The following is a 14,152-nucleotide window of genomic DNA, read 5'->3' on the forward strand; positions in this document are numbered from 1 at the left end:
ACACAATTCCACACTCCGGCATTACCAATAAACTTAGCAAACTAAATGTAAAGCCCTTCGCTGTAAGATGGGTTACCAACTGGCTCACAAACCAGACAAATACTATCAAAGTGGTTGACTCCACATCAACCAGCAGACCTGTTACCAGCAGAGTGCCACAGAGGTTAGTGCTAGGCCCCCTACTGTTTGGTATATACTTCTCAGAAGTTCAGGTCAAAACTAAAGGGTTGTGGCTGACCAAGTTTGCAGACAAATGCAAACTGGATGTAATTACTGAATCCCCAAATGATGTCAGTATACTCCAGGAGAGTCTTACACATACCAATGACTGGTGTCTTAGTCATGTTCTAAAACGGAATGTAAAGAAATGCATTATCATTCCCTTCAGCACAAAAATGTCCCTTCACACTATCAAATCAACAACAATGCCCTAAGCACCCATGAAATGGAAAGGGACCTGGGATCACAAATTGACTGTGACCTTAGCTTCGACCACCATGTGTTTATTGTAGTTAGGAAGGCTTTCTATGTAGCACACTTGATTAGTAAAGGCATAACTTTGACAGCAAAAGAGGTTATAACCCTTCTATACTCTGCACTTATCGGTCCCAACATTGAGTATAATGCCTAGTTCGGCATGTACCATGCAAAGCACATACAGCAATTGGATAGACCTCAGAGGTTTCTAACAAAGAAGATTGAGGGACTCCAGCACATGCCATACACAGACTGACTAAAGTCCCTGTTTCTATAGTCTGTATCATATAGACTTCTTAGGGGAGACTTATGCCTGGCTTACAGAGCAATCTTAGACTCAAACCTAATGAACTTGCTGCATATTTGTAATTCAAACGGGACTAGGGCTACCCATTCCAGGGACCTAAATATGGCCTGCGACTTAAATAGGATATGCTGGAGAGACAGAGCTATCTTCCAGTGACTGCAGCATCTTTGGAATAGGCAACCTATTCATGTGAAACAAAGTACCTCTATGATACTTTTCAAGAGGAACCTGGACAAATGGATGGGACACTATAAATTCTTACTGGGGAGAGTGCCCACAACCCTCCTGGACATGGGTAGTAATTACTAAATGTCATCTTGGGTATTGACTAGCAGTTCTATGGTATTACATTGGGATGAAATGGCTATGCTTGAAATTACCTCCAGGTTGATAGCCTAGTAATCTCCTATGAACCTATGTAAAAATTTGTATGAGTACTACTATATTTTTAAACAAAATTGAAGTTTAAAAGATGGAACCAGATTGGTATGTATGGACTTTAGATGTAGCTTCATTATATACTTCCATACCTCATGAAATGTTTTTACCAGAATCAAAGTTTGTTTAGATAAGGCTATTTACAGTTTTGAGTTTATCTATTTTCTGATTCAATTACCTGTGATAGTCCTTACCAAAAATGTGTTTAAGTATGATTCTAATTGTTATTTACAATTTTGGAGTACAGCTATGGATGTGTGTTTGCACCACTATATGCTGACCTGTTTATGGGATATGTTGAAATGTGTTACATATTAGATTCAAGAGTGATTGATATTTTAATTTAATGCATAAATGGTTACAGTTCTTAGATGATTGCCGGTTAATGTAAAAGGGAACAAAAGGCCAATTTATTGTTTTCAGCAATTTTTGAATCAAAATACTTATGGTATACAATTTACCTTTTGAGCTGTTTTGTACTTATTTGCAATGATATGTCATTTAGACATACCCCTGGATTCTCAAAAGCCTGCATGGAGTGCAAGATGAGTGCAGTAGCTCACGCAGGCAATATGTCTGCCGTGCGATCCAGGAACAGCTGGCAGAGGTGTGCACAAGAGCTCCAGCACTAATCTTGCACGGACTAAGCCCTGGTATGCAAATCATCTCATTAGCTGGAGAAATCCATGCAAATGAGGTGATATTGTAATCCAGGAAGCTTGCAATAGTCCGTGCAAGACAAGTGCAATCTGCAGAAATGTACTCGGTTAGTAACCGAGTACATTTATGCAAATTCAAAAACGGAGCTATGACAGCTCCAAATAAAGGCTGCATATTATTGAGGAAGCATGACAATGGCCAAGTAGAAGGGCATTGGCATTGCAAACTGTTTAAAAAATAAATAAAACAACTTTTTCGCCGATCTCGGCTGTTTAAGCATCGGGCAGCAGCGTGCAAACGGGATCGGGGGAAAATAAGAAAATAAACTGAAAATGAACATTCTAACAAAAATCAGTATTCTGCCATGCAAGTCAATAGCAGGCAAAAGACAACTTAGTCAGTGAGTAGTGGTTGCTAAAGGGGGAGGCTCAGTGTAGGACATGTAATTATGCATTAGTAGGCAATCCTATACAAGTGAGGGAAAGGTTAGTGAATCCCAGATTTTCCCAGGGTGTGAGGCAGGTCCCAAGAGTGTAATAGCTGGGTGCAAGACCACGATATAGGTGACATCATGGGGGGTGTGTCAGGCATATTGTAAGTGGATTGGAGCCCTGTGGCTCGGGACTGCTCCTAGCTTAGCACAGCTAAGCCAGAGGTGTGTCCAAACTACCTAGCACTCTTTACAAAGTGTAAGCGGGTGTGCGTGCTGCACACTGGGTCTTACAGGAAGAAAAAGGAAGTTAAACCAGGAAATAGCAGCCCTGTGCACATTTGAGCACTCTGTTTGCACAGCGTGTGCGCAGGCTTAAACTGGGAGGCAATGGGAAGGGAAAACAGCAGTAGGAAGGTAATCAAGGAGAACTAGCTTAGCTGACAGGTGAAATGTATCATAAACAGCCAATTACACAGGCAGCAGCCCAACCCAGCCCAGCACACCACTATAAACTATGCAAATACCTGTCCCCCTTGTTTTTCCCAAAACCTTTACACCACCAGTGTCTACAGATGGGGAAATTTTACAAAACGAAAGCAAGAGAAAAAATGTTAGGGGCTTCTTTTGCTATCATAAACCAGCATGTGCAAGAGGCTGAGGGTGGTGAGGATGTGAATGCTGCTGAGAAACCCACAGTGAGGAGACAGAAAAGAGTGTACAGACCCAGAGTAACCTACCAAGGGCTACATGAGCTAGAGATAGTAGAGCGCTATAGGGTGGACAGGGACCACCTGCAAATTGTTGAGCTGTGCCGGCCACGCCTCACACAGAACTAACACAGGGGAACCCATCCTAGTGGATACCAAGGTATGTGTAGGCCTAAGAATACTAACCACAGGTACCTTCCAAAGGTCAACTGGGGATATCATAGGGATCTCACAGGCATCAGCATCCAGGGTACTCCACCAGTTCCTGGATGCCATGTCAGCACATGTTGGTGAGCACGTATATTTCCCCATCACCCGTGAGGCGTTGGCCAGCAATATGCGTCTCTTCTACCAAATAGCAGAATACCCTGAGGTAGTGGGTGCAATAGACTGCATGCACATACACATTAAAGCACCACCAGGTGAGCGGGATAGGGTCTACAGCAACCACAAGGGCTTCCCCTCCATCAACTGCCAGGTCGTGTGCGATGCCCAGGGTATAATAATGAATGTGTGTGCTGGCTGTCCTGGAACCTACCACAATTCCCACATCTGGCATCTGACACAGCTGTACCAGACATTTGCCATTGGGGACATCCCACATGGTCACCTAGTGAGGGATGCTGGATACGCACTGGAGCCGTGGCTGATGACACCCATCAGAAATGCACACACACAAGAACTCCATAATGAGGCACACACACAAACACGAATCATAATAGAGCGTGTGTTTGGGATGCTCAAGTCACAGTTCCGGTGCCTGGATACATCTGGTGGAGCCTTGCATTACTCACCAACTACATGTACCCAAATTGTCCTTGTATGTACCATGCTGCACAATATGATCCTGTGGAAATTGCTGCAGCAGGAACAGTATGGGGCAGGGCCACACAGCCCCCCACCAGTGCCAAGGTCTGCACAGGCACAGAGTGACTCGGAGGAGGAACACCCTAAGCCTGCCCCAGTAGGCAGAAGGAGGCATGCCCTGTATGCCCTGGCCTTGGCAAAGAGACAACGCATAGCACATGCACTGACACAGTAGGGACTCAGGGAATGACACCTCTCTCCGACTCGCACATACAGTAAAAGGGATGCCAAACATGACACTACCTGTGCTCAACCATGTATAGGGAGTGTACTCTGTGCATCCAACATAGGCAGCCCTGCAGCACCGCCCTCAATACTGGGACACCCACAAGGTATGTGACTCACACATGCCAGTCGGGGGGGGACATACCCAACAACAGTCACAGCCAGCAGGATAGGTGTAGACAAACACAAACAAATGCTGTACTATGGCCTCTGAATGAGCCCTATGGGTAACCCCTCCCCCAGGCCTACACAAACAGACTACAGCAGGCCAGGCAGTTGGATATAAGTTGTGAAGTCTAGGAAGTCAAAAACTAATATGTAGGTAGTGAAAGCTAAGATCTGTAGTACACTGGTATGCCTCTAGCCAGCACAATAGGCAAGCCCACAGACTGAAATGGTGTACCCTACATACCAGTACAGTCCTAGCAAATGAGTAAACATGTTAGGTGTGCCCCACCATCCTACATACACTTATAGTAACAGTCAGATCCCCCCCCCACCCCTGTGTAGAAATGTAGAAACAGTCAGGTGCCTCCCCCGCTATGCAGAAATGTAGCAACAGTCAATGCCAAATCACCGATGTACACCCTGCAGACACAGCATGCTACCTGTCGGTGTACAACACATAGGTCAGCACCACAGTACAAACTACCTGGACTTGATCCACACATGCAATATAGATGGCCATACTGGGCTTGCTCACACACTTAGACAAATGAAGGCAATGTTAGTCAACATACTGAAAGGTCATACTGGGTATGCTCACACACTTAAACACATGAAGGCCATGTCTGCAAACACCAGCGGACCAGACATATCTGGCAGTTGCAGTTCTTATTGCAGACACATGTCAGTATTCACCACTCCTGCCTTGCACACACAGTGAATGGGAATACAGACATATTTGTAAGGACAACACGCTATAATAAGCCAAATGTAGATGGACATAGATATGTGGAAGAGGGTGAGCGTGACAAGGAGCCATCTGGGCCTGTCCCATCCAGCCACAGCCAAAGGGCCCCAAACACATGAGGTGCAGGTGTCACTCACTGCAGATACTAGCCACCAGTATCTGTCAGCATGACAGACTATATGGTGCATGTGCCAGCTGTGCAACATGACTGTACAAGGAAGTAGTCACCTAGAAGCTGTATACACGTACCTGTGGAATATGACCCCATGTGTGCCTGCATGTGGCATGACAACCCCTACATGAATGGGTTATGGCCCATGCACACACCACCCTCCCCATAGGAGTATCATGACAAGCCTGCTGAGGTCATCCAATGTGAAATATACCACTGTGAGAGCTGTAGCTCAGTAATCCCCATGGCACATCCCACAACTGTGTACCACTGCAGTGATAACCTAGTTAGGTAGTAGCTCTAACCCCAGACTTGGCAACTGTGTGAGTGTGTGTTTGTGTGCGTGTCTCTCTGTCTCTGACTGTGTAGAGAGAAACGCTTTTTAGGCTACTCACACTCCGTACAATTCATATACTCACCTTTGGCAAGGCTGCTGATGCCACTCACCTAGCAATACACCTCTGGGAACATTATAGCCCAGTAATCTCTGTAGTGCGTCCTGTAACTGTGTACTGCTGTAGTGTGATAAAGTAGTTAGGTAGGTGTTCTAACCCCAGACTTGGCAACTGTTGGTGTATGATTCTGTGTGTGTGTGTCTGACTGAGTAGAGAGCAATGCTTTTTAGGCCACTCGCACCCCGTACAATTCATATACTCAACTTTGGCAAGGCTGCTGATGTCACTCACCTGGAAATACAACTCTGGGAAAGTAATAGTCTAGTAATCCCTGTAGTGTGTCCTGTAACTGCGTACAGCTGTTGTGTGATAAAGTAGTTAGGTAGGTGTTCTAACCCCAAACTTGGCAACTGTGACTGTGTGTGTCTGACTGAGTAGAGAGCAATGCTTTTTAGGCTACTCATATACTCAACTTTGGCAAGGCTGCTGATGTCACTCACCTAGAAATACACCTCTGGGAAAGTCATAACCCAGTAATCTCCATAGTGTGTCCTATAACTGCGTACTGCTGTAGTGTGATACAGTGGTTTGGTAGATATTCCAGCCCCAGACTTAGCAACTGTGTATGTGTGTGCGTGTGTGTGTGTGGGGGGGTGTCTCTGTCTGTCTTAGACTGAGTAGAGAACAATGCTTTTTAGGGTACTCACACTCCTTAGAATTCATATAATCAACTTTGGCAAGGCTGTTGATGTCACCCACCTAGAAATACACCTCTGGGAAGTTTGTAGCTCAGTAATCTCTGTAGTGCATCCTGTAAAGCACTGTATGAGCACAGCCACTTGTGCATGATCCCTGACATCCCACATAGAACCACGATGTTCACCTCCAAATAATCAAGCCAGTCTGGTGGTCTCTGGCCATTAACAGAGTATACAACAGACGGTAGACACTGTTGAAGGAAAAAGGATAATCCAAGGATGCAGACAACTCCCTTACCAGCTCCAGTAAGACGTTGGGATCCCTCATGGAATCCTCCAAAGCTGATTATGCAACTAAAATCACCACAGATTCCACAGACAACCACACAGCATTCTATAGTTATGTCCAAATTCTAAATGGCAATGCTCAGAAGTTCTTTGAGCTTCAACAGAATGGCATTACATAGACTGCTCCCATGGAATGTGCCATTATTCTGGCAGATTGATTAAGTGCCACATTCACCCCCTCACACCCCCAAAAGGGCCCATGTCAATATGTAAAGGGTTCCATTGCCCAGTAATCATGGCCACACAGGCAGAAAATGCACTACCCATGACTAAGAATACATGCATCCATGGGACCAGATGACATCTTGGGCTGTGTACTACATGAAATACAAAATGAAATGGCAACTCACCTGTCATGTGTAATCATAGCCTCGCATCAGGCCTGGTGCCCACTGAGTGGTGCACAGCTGCAGTTATCCCACTCCACAAGGGTGGATTCACATGTGATCCCCGGAACAACCATCACATCACTCTGATGAGCCTGATCTGCATGGCCATGGAATGCATTATCAGGAATGTATTGAACGCAGACATTGTCAAGCCTCAAACACTGGACCCCACACAGATTGGGCTCATGGAGGGCCAGTCTTGTCTCCTGAAATGATTGACTGCTTTGGCTCCATCTGCATAGCTGTTGAAGAGGGTAAGACAGTCCATAAAGCCTATGTGGACCTCACCAAGCCCTTCAACACCATCCCCCTGTCTGGAAACATAGATTAACATACTAATCTGACCATACATCCCTATGCCACTCGCTGGTTTGCCACATGGCTTATTGACAGAACCCAAACTGTAGGTGTAACTGTCTCCAAATCCATCCCAGACAAGTGACAAGTGGAGTACCTCAGGGTTCAGTCCTGGGACCACTGTTGCTTGGCATCTACATCTCTGAAGTACAGGCCAACAGTACGGGACTCTGGCTAACAAAGGTAACAGAAGACTGCAAAATTGGAGTCATTATGAGCCTGACTGTACTGCATGAAATGTTATTGATATCAGCCTGACATCATACAGGTGGGATGGAATACTGTTAACATCTTGTGCCCTTGCTATGTAAGGTCCTGGTTATGGGATCTGCAACAGTTGGTAGTGTATTGCAGGGCAGACGTGTTTGGCTATGGGGGGATACCTATCCATGCATGGCATATGTTGTTTGTGCCTGTCAACCCCATTAATGGAGCATGTGGTCATATATGTTTCTGCTATGTTCCCACTTTATCTACAGATGTATGTCCATATATACCTATATAAATAAATATATTTGCTTACATATATGTGTGTATATATATATATATATATATATATATATATATATATATATATATATATATATATGGGATCCGGACACATGCTCGACTAGCATATGTCTTAATCACAAAACACCGAACACACATACACGAAAGCACTTAACATTGACAAGCACTTCCATGTATGTGTGCCTGTCGGACTACAGTGCCGGTAAGGGAAAATTCCCTTTTTCCCACTGTAGTGTGATCTCGGAGTGAGAATATTAAAATAGGGGGTGTGTGGGAGGTGCAGGGGGGCAAAGCCCCCCTGCAGAAATGTAGATTTGTTTTTTTTTTGAACTACACATAGACAGAAGCACTTTTTGATGTTAAGCGCTTTCGTGTATGTGTGTTCGATGTTTTGTGATTCGGACAAATGCTAGTCGAGCATGTGTCCTAGACCCATATATATATATATATATATATATATATATATATATATATATATATATATTTACATATTTCAATATGTTGTATCTGTTTAGACATTAATATATTTTCACACACACATACATCTACATTTTGGAATATATTCTCTGTACTGTTGTATGACTGGGCTGGATGATATGTTTGTGAATACAGCAGGGCTATCTATATTTGTGATGGCTTAGAGGTAAATCACTTGGGCTATCGTGTGCATGGTCCTGGGTTCAAGACTAGCAGAGGTTGTTTATTTTGTTGCTAGGCAGAACAAGGGCCGGTGGATACAGAGTGATTAAGGCACTTTAAAGCAGTTGTACGTGGGTTTGCACTTAGGTAAGCAGTGCTGAAGTCTGGTTACAGTTTCTTATACTCATTTAGCTGCTTAATTGCTTAACCTGTGTAGGCATTGCTTAGTTACTCGCAAACCCGCGCAAACATGCTTACAACTGCTTTAAAGTGCCTTAATCAATGTGTATCCAATGGGCCGTGTTCTGCCCAGCAACAAAATAAACAGCTCTTGCAAGGCTCATGCACACCATAGACAAAGTGATTTACCACTAAGCCATGACAGATACAAAGAGATTGGATGTTTGTAGAAACATATCATCCCCTCCAGTCATGCAACAGTACAGGGAATGTATACCAACATCTAGATGTATGTGTGTGTACCTATATTAATATCTAAACAGATACAACATATCTAGATCTGTAGATATATATATATATATATATATATATATATATATATATATATATATATGCACGTATATACATGCATATGCCTAAATTGACACATATGTGTCTACACCTATACGTCTACATATAGACAGCACGTTATATATGGGTATGCATATATATATCTATGTAGGTGTATACGGACATAGTTATATATATATATTAGCAGATGTATAACTCTATATAGGTATATATGGCCATACATTTGTAGATAGCAATGGCAGATTAACAAATCCACATATGTCCACATGCACCATTAATGGGGTTGAGAGGCCCCACACACTATAGGTCTTGTATGAATAGGCGCCCCCCCCCACAGCCAAACAAGTGGCTGGCCTTGATGTCACATGTATGGGTATGGCTTTGCACCCCAGCCTCTCAGATAATTTACATCTGTTATGCTTGTATTGTTGACATTGTGATATATAGTAGGGTCACCATAAAAAAAAAAAGCAAAACACCCTTCACATTGCCCACCACCTCTACACAGGATACGAGTTACAAACACACACCTGTTATGTCTGAGAGTTGAACCCCTACCTAACTAGTTTATTACACTACAGCACTACGCAGTTATAGTACATGCCATGGACATGATTGAAGTACTTCTTCCCCAAAGGTATATTTCACATTGAATGACATCAGCAAGATTACCAAAGAAGGCCATTTCAAATGTACTGTGAGTGACTAGCCTAAAATGCATTGTTCCCTACACAGACAGTGAGACACACACAAAACATCCACAAATGACGTGTGGGTGTAGAACCCCCTGACCAAGGTTTATATCATCCTCCAGCATGGAGCTGTTATAGGACACACCACAGGGATTACTAGAAAATCCTTCTCCAAAGGTGTATTTCACAATGAATGACATCAGCAGGATTGCCAAAGCAGGGCATTCGATATGTACTGGGAGTGTCTAGCCTATAATACATTCCTCCATACACAGACATTATAACACACACAAAACATCCAGAACTGCCATGGGTGGAGATGGAACCCTACCATGGAGTGGGATAACTGCAGCTGTGCACCACTCAGTGGGCACCAGGCCTGATGCGAGGCTATGATTACACATGACAGGTGAGTTGCCATTTCATTTTGTATTTCATGTAGTACACAGCCCAAGATGTCATCTGGTCCCATGGATGCATGTATTCTTAGTCATGGGTAGTGCATTTTCTGCCTGTGTGGCCATGATTACTGGGCAATGGAACCCTTTACATATTGACATGGGCCCTTTTGGGGGTGTGAGGGGGTGAATGTGGCACTTAATCAATCTGCCAGAATAATGGCACATTCCATGGGAGCAGTCTATGTAATGCCATTCTGTTGAAGCTCAGAGAACTTCTGAGCATTGCCATTTAGAATTCGGACATAACTATAGAATGCTGTGTGGTTGTCTGTGGAATCTGTGGTGATTTTAGTTGCATAATCAGCTTTAGAGGATTCCATGAGGGATCCCAACGTCTTACTGGAGCTGGTAAGGGAGTTGTTTGCATCCTTGGATTATCCTTTTTCCTTCAACAGTGTCTACCGTCTGTTGTATACTCTGTTAATGGCCAGAGACCACCAGACTGGCTTGATTATTTGGAGGTGAACATCGTGGTTCTATGTGGGATGTCAGGGATCATGCACAAGTGGCTGTGCTCATACAGTGCTTTACAGGATGCACTACAGAGATTACTGAGCTACAAACTTCCCAGAGGTGTATTTCTAGGTGGGTGACATCAACAGCCTTGCCAAAGTTGATTATATGAATTCTAAGGAGTGTGAGTACCCTAAAAAGCATTGTTCTCTACTCAGTCTAAGACAGACAGAGACACCCCCCCACACACACACACACACATACAGTGCTTTAGTGCAGGATACATCAGTTGAACTGTCAGCTCCTGTCTCCATGGGTGTCACAGACATTGTCACTTCTGCCTTGAGTAACAAGGGGGTTGGCCTTGGAGAGGTATTTTACATTTTACGGACAACTGTATATACATTCCTTTCACATGTTCAGTTTGATTAGCCTATGGTGGGATCACTTTGATGGAACCGCAGTCCCATGTACTGTTGTGATGGCTGAGTGGCTAATTACTGTAACTATAGTGTACAGGCTCCTGGGTTCATGACCTGCAAAGGCAGGTTATTTTTGTTCTGGACAGAACAGCGGTTAATGCATACAGACTAATTAGGGCAATTTAGGTTAGTCACACTCACTACAATTCAAATGCCCTACTTTGCCAATCCTGCTGATGCAAATCACTGTGAAGTACACCTTTGGGGAAAGAGTACTCCAGCAATCTCTGTGGTGCATGCTATAACAGTGTACTGCTATAGTGTGATATGGAACTCTGGTAGGGGTTCTATTCTCACACATGAGAGTCGTGGATGCTGTTGTGTCTGTTCATATGCCTGTGTAGAGAACAATGCATGCTTGACTAGTCACACTCACTATAATTCATTTGTTTGACTATGGCAGGCCTGCTGATGTCACTCACTGTGAAATAAACCTTTGGAGAAAGAGTACTCCAGTAATCTCCATGGTGCATTCTGTAATGGCCTAGTGCTGTACTGTAATCACTGGTTAGGTAGGGGTTCTAATCTCAGATGTGACAGGTGTGTGTTTGTCTTAATGTGCTGATGTATGTCATTCATGTTATGTGTGGAGGTGGTTGTGAGTATGTAACTACTGGACCCAATGTTGAGTGTGTTTGTAAAATTTCTTATATGGTGCCCCTAGCAAAAATCACAATATCCACCATGCAGGGATAACAGATGTAATATCAGTACATAGTCAGTCATGGGTTCAAAACCTGGGACTGGTAGGTGTGTGGCACAAATATGCTCACCTTTTACTCTCCCAACCCACCCTGACCTATCTTTGCCTCTGTCTGCCTCACTCACTCCCTCTTTGGTGGATGTGGAGACTTACACCTGCTTTGCTTAGGCAGCGGCATGTGTATTGTCAGTGATGCTCATGATCAGCTGATGGCCCCTGCACCTATTACAGCCCTCCTCTAGCTGATTGCATGTGGAACAGCTGTGGTAACATTCCCATAGCCAATTGCATGGAAATACACTCCAATATCTAGGAACATTTTGTTGGTGTTGTCCCTTTTCATTCACTGTGAGCAGGAACTAGATCTGTTGTTTGGCAAACATCATCACAGATGGATTGGGGACTTACCTCTGACAAAATACACAGTGGAAACAGGCCAACACACAAGAGGGGGATGTGCCAGTCCTGACTACAGAATGTAAGTGCTGCTATACTGCAGTTGGAGTACTATTAGTTTAACAGGGTATGTGTATATGGTTGTCCTACATGTTTTAATACTTGCCATGTCAGTGCTATGTTTATGAGGAATCCCTATCTATAGGGTCATCTGCAGACTAGGCAGTGTGTGGTGCCTTCTGTTCCTTGTGTTACCCACAGAGCACCTATCTCCCAACCGCATAAGGTAGTGTAAGGACTGCAGTCAGTAGATGGTGACAGCCGGGAGAGTTACTGACGTTATATCCCTCATAGGAAATATGTTGCATCAAACCCTGTTACAACAGGAAATGTATGAGGTCATCACAGTGACATGTCAATATTGGGCCTGTGTTTGTGCCTCCAGCCACAACCCTGTCAACATTTGTACATATGTCATGCAGTAGGGGGTGCATATGTTCTGTACACCATATTCAGTGACAGCATAGCTGATAAGCCAGTGAGATATCAGACTGCTACACATGTTATGTATAATAGGGGTTATATTTGGGGACATAGCCTAGGCATTTTGTGGTTGTGTGTACAATACTGAGGTATGTGTAAGTCTGGTAACTGTCAACAGTGTGTGTATAGTGCATATGTACCTTGGCCTGTGCAGAGACTGCGGTAGATGTCATTGTTCTTGGTCCTGTTCTATCTGACGTTACATGCTGCTCCACTGTATGTCGCCCTATAGGCTTACATGTTTGTAGGGGTGAACACACACATGTCCCACACCACATACAGCCATCAGACAACACTGTACAGTGGCCCAGTATATGTAGGGTTGTTGTGGTAGTGGCTCATATGAGGATGGTGTACATCCGATAGTCCATATACTGTGATAGTATGCTACCTTACCATATGTGGCTGTGGCTGTGTTCACATTGGTTGTGGTTATGCACTTTCACACAGGTGTCTGTTACTCTGTGATGCGACATGTCTGTAGAGCCTGCTATCTGTGCAGGTACATGTGTATTCCCACATAGGAGATGGAGCCCAGTGTTGAGTCAGTCTGCCTGTAGCCTGCACTGTGCTTTGTTACATGCCTAGTAGCTTACTGTACTTATCCAGTGAGATGTCATGTCCAGATACTTGCCAGATGTACTGCTGCCTGGCCACCATGACAGTCATGTATGTCAGACAAAGCAGTGGGATGCTGTTCAGATGTATGTCGGTAACTAGTGGATAGTATGTGGCCATGGCACCTCTGTACCAGTGGTTATTATGTGTCAGGACAGACAGGGGTGTATGAATGCATAACCTATGGGGGCAAATGTATACCAGTATGTACGTGTTATACCCATCTACATGGCTGTTAACATCCACATTGACAGGCCTGGTCCACATGCCTTGCATGAAGGGGTTCTGTGTATACCCCTGGACTGACCCGAGTGTGTCAGACTGTCCACATATATTGGCCATATCGCAGCTGTAGTCCACAGGGGTGTTAGGAGTGGTACTGTACTATGATGACTGTAGGATGTCTATAAGTAGCCAATGGCGCACATGTTAACAGCAGATGCGGCCTCCCACACACACCACTTCTGTGAAGACAATCTCTATTACAGTAGCAACAGTCTACAAATATACTGAGAGAATGGGACTACTGGGGCTGAGGTAGGGCTCCACTCCATGTGCAGGACATATGGTGAACATATATGTATAAATAAGTATACATATATCCATATAGATATGTACACATATACATATCTTGCTTACTGTATGACAACAGTTTTACACATATGTGACTGTGTTCCAGCCTCTGTCCTCCACCTACATACCAGGCTTTGCACATATGACATGCTGTCAGGGGTTGTT

This window comes from Protopterus annectens, chromosome 2.part0 (genome assembly GCF_019279795.1).
Source record: "Protopterus annectens isolate FY-2018-M chromosome 2.part0, PAN1.0, whole genome shotgun sequence".
NCBI lineage: Eukaryota > Metazoa > Chordata > Ceratodontiformes > Protopteridae > Protopterus > Protopterus annectens.